This window comes from Diabrotica undecimpunctata, chromosome 11 (genome assembly GCF_040954645.1).
Source record: "Diabrotica undecimpunctata isolate CICGRU chromosome 11, icDiaUnde3, whole genome shotgun sequence".
Classification (NCBI taxonomy): domain Eukaryota; kingdom Metazoa; phylum Arthropoda; class Insecta; order Coleoptera; family Chrysomelidae; genus Diabrotica; species Diabrotica undecimpunctata.
In genome coordinates this window covers 10,477,195-10,480,961 of record NC_092813.1, presented here as the reverse complement: position 1 = coordinate 10,480,961, position 3,767 = coordinate 10,477,195, and positions in this window count along the sequence as shown.

Genomic DNA, 3,767 nt, shown 5'->3' with positions numbered 1-3,767 from the left:
GGAAATACTGACTGCCAAGCTCATTGATATATATTTTGACGACATTGAGGAGCATTGGTCAAAGTTTAAGTCAGCAATACTCTCATCTGCTTAAGAAACTGTTGAATATATTAAAAGAAAACAGGAATAATTAAATGAAAATGATAACAGAATATGTTCAGAATGTTCAGAAACATAGATAACAAACGTAATTTGTACATCGCTTGGCAAAACGACCCCAATTCAGTTGCATAATATCAATACTACATAAGAGCTGAAGCGGATGTACAGAAGCAAACTCAGCAAAGTAAAAACGAATGCAGTAATGCGAAATCAAATTCAGGAGGGAATACCGGATCTGGGTGAAAGTAACCACACCAGGATATCTAAGACTCCATCTTGGAGTAAGTAACTCTATATTTTAGGCAGAGATTGATTTAATCTTGCAGTGTACAACAGAAATCGATAAGAGCACAAATAGTTAAGCAGCCCTCAGGGCTGCTAAGGTCTAAGATAGTCTTTAGGCTAGTGTGGAAAGTCCGAGAACAGTGTCACACTAATATGGGTACTAAGACATCGAGGAATATATGGCAATACAAGAGCTAATGAACGTGCTAAAACAGGATTAGATAAAATATTTCGGTCCATGGCCGACCTTAGGAGAACCAAAAGCACTATCCGCAATCAGATATATTGGATCCGAACATAACATAACTCCAAGTTGATAAGTATACCTGGTCAAGTATATAGCAAAATATATATTGGCTATACACATGCATATTAGGGGTGAATTTCTGAAGAAAATAAGCAAGGACCAACTCAGGAGCATACCAGGCTTTCTTACTGGAAATGTGCCAGTCAAGGGACCTTGATGCCAAAACTAAATTTAATGATAAAACAATGAGAACTTGATTTCTTTCTCATGTGATGTACTTTTACTATGTGTTTACACTTTATAGCCTTTAACTGAATAAGTTGAGGAGAGGAGTGTTTGTCCCAAGTTGGTCATTCAGAAGTATATCTATATTTTTTAGTTTATTAATTTCCATAAATTTTAATAAAGGTAGCTAAAGGCCTTTATTTTGAATATTGAGAATTTGAAATTGGTCGTTAAAAGAATGATTCAAAAGAATGGAAAGACTAAAGACCATTAAATAAAAAGCCCAGTACCTTTTCTTTGATTACATATATAGGCAAGATATCAACAAAAATAGCCAAACACGTAAAAAAACAATAATACCAGCTTTCAAAACAAAATTATTAAGAACAACAAGAGCCAACAGAAATTGCACTTAAACAGTGAGGTATACAAATTTACACGTGGTGACCGCCCAAAAACTTACATCGGTCAAACTGATAGAACCTTTAACAAACGTATAACACAACACAAAAGGGCTTTTAATAATCGAAAAACAGATTCTACGTACGCACTTCACATTATAGATAATAATCATTCTTTTAACGACCAATTTTAATTTCTCCCCATTTAAAATAAAGGCTTTAGGCTATCTTTATTATATTCTGTAGAAATAAATAAATTAAAAAATATAAATATATAAATCTGAACGATCAACTTAAAATAAACAACTCTCCCCTGTTCAAATTATTCAATTATCAACTATAAAGTGTACACATAGTAAAAATACATCCCTTGAGTAAGGCACTCTGCCGAAACAGCTGTAGTAAAAATAAGTTGTAACAAATTTTGTGAAAGTGTAGAAAAAAATGTTTTACAATTAACTTCCGTCAAGCAACGATTGAATCCATCACTTATCTAAAACTAAAAATCGACAGTTAACCCGAAGCAGTCAACCATACCTTGCATACTAACATAAGCACTAGATAGCAGATGACAAATACATGTTGAAGATTACCAAGTGACTCCAAAAATTTATGGTACCGATCCAGTGGATCTCTACTATCTGGTCCAGAATTCTGCAATAGGTATCATAAATAGATATCATGAACAGGAAGTCAAAGGCGGCAATACATCATTGGTGAATGATCGCAGAAAGCGCAACATCATGGTGTATAAGAAAAAGCTTCCGAAATAAATAACACATATTTTGAATTGAGAGGATTATACCTATATCGAAAGTGGACTAATTTATGAAGTTCTTAAAAAAGAGTCCAAAAATAAAGGTCAATGCATTGTATTTTTGGATGCAACTTTTTGGATTTATTTTAAACTTATCATTTATTTTCTAGTTACTTTTCACTCATCGATTGTGGTTTACATCCTCAAAGTATTTGTGATATTCTTATATACTGCTATCGACGGACAATGTTTCAAGTTAAAAGATAACTAAATGGAATTGAATGATGAAGTAAAAACCAGGAAAATATTTTTTGATTAGTGTATTAAAATATTTTATAAAATAATAATAAAAAATATTTCTTGCAACAAACATTTACAAAATATTAAGTATGTTTTGGTGCATATGATCATTTAGAAGTAACCATTACCGAATATATAAACCTTTTAAACCATTTTAATAAAAAATTAACAACTTAAAATAAATTTATTTAACAAAATTTTTAAATGTTACAGTAATGAATGTATATTTTATTGGTTATTGTAACTTTTGGAAGCAGGCCGTAGAGTAATATCCCATACTTTTCATAATACAGGACAGCATAGTCCGTCATTCCGCTCATCGATTTATTTTTATGATCGTGTTAAGTGAATGAACCGAAAACTAGGCCCAGGCTCTCGTTTGGTATGCATTAACGTTTCATGCTGAGATTTTTACGAGATAGTTATTAGGACTTGTCTTGGCAGGACTATTTCTATCAGCCTTGAATTTAGGCCATTCTGACAGCAGAGTTAGTTTCAAGCTAGTTCTGGAGTGCAAAGGGACCCTAGCTATAACTATGTACAAACAAGTTCAACAATTTGGTATGGGTACCGGAATACTTAGGTGTAGACGGTAATGAACAGCTGGGGTCTTTGAAACTCGGGTCTCGTCGTCACTGCCTCCACTGGAAGAGTGCCAGACTGGAACCTATGATTGGAGTAATATTTAGTATTGACCGGGATAGTATTAAGAAGCTTCTCACCCAAAAGTTTTAGAGATACTAAAGAACTTGTGAAAGTGTGAGATAGACTAGATTTAATGTAGCAGAGTCATTTAAAAGTCTCACAACTTTATTCCTACTATTTAATCCTTAATCGTAGAATTCTCTTTGGCGGTCACCATATTTACTGTTCACGACGAAAGAATCTACTTCGATTAATAGATAACTTAAAGTGCCATCTATGTGAGAAGGAGGAGAAAATATCCTCTGATGTCCTTTGAAGGTAGCCAGCACAGGTTTACCGAAGGTGACAAAACCTTGCTTTGGCATTCATTCAGCCGAGATAAGTGAAAGAGATATTCTTGTGACATTTTATTGGGCCATGAGTATATTAAGGAACTAGATAGCTTGGACAGCAGGAATACATTCAGACATTAGGCTTTTGCTGATCGTAGTGGATAACAAACGGCTAGGAATAACGTTGCTCTCGAACTTGCCGACGACCAGGTCATTGCAGGCTCAGTCCGGGGATATGGCACTACCTTTTTTAAGAGATAAGAATTTGTGAAACAAGAAAGTACTTTATTGTAGCCGTATGATTTCAGATAAATGAACTAAGAACTTGAGAAGACAATAATAGGTACAACAGGTTAATGACAATAACAAGGTAAATAAATAAACTTGTTACAGAATAATACAAATAGGGATATGAACTTGAGAAGACAATAATAGGTACAACAGGTTAATGACAATAACAAGGTAAATAAATA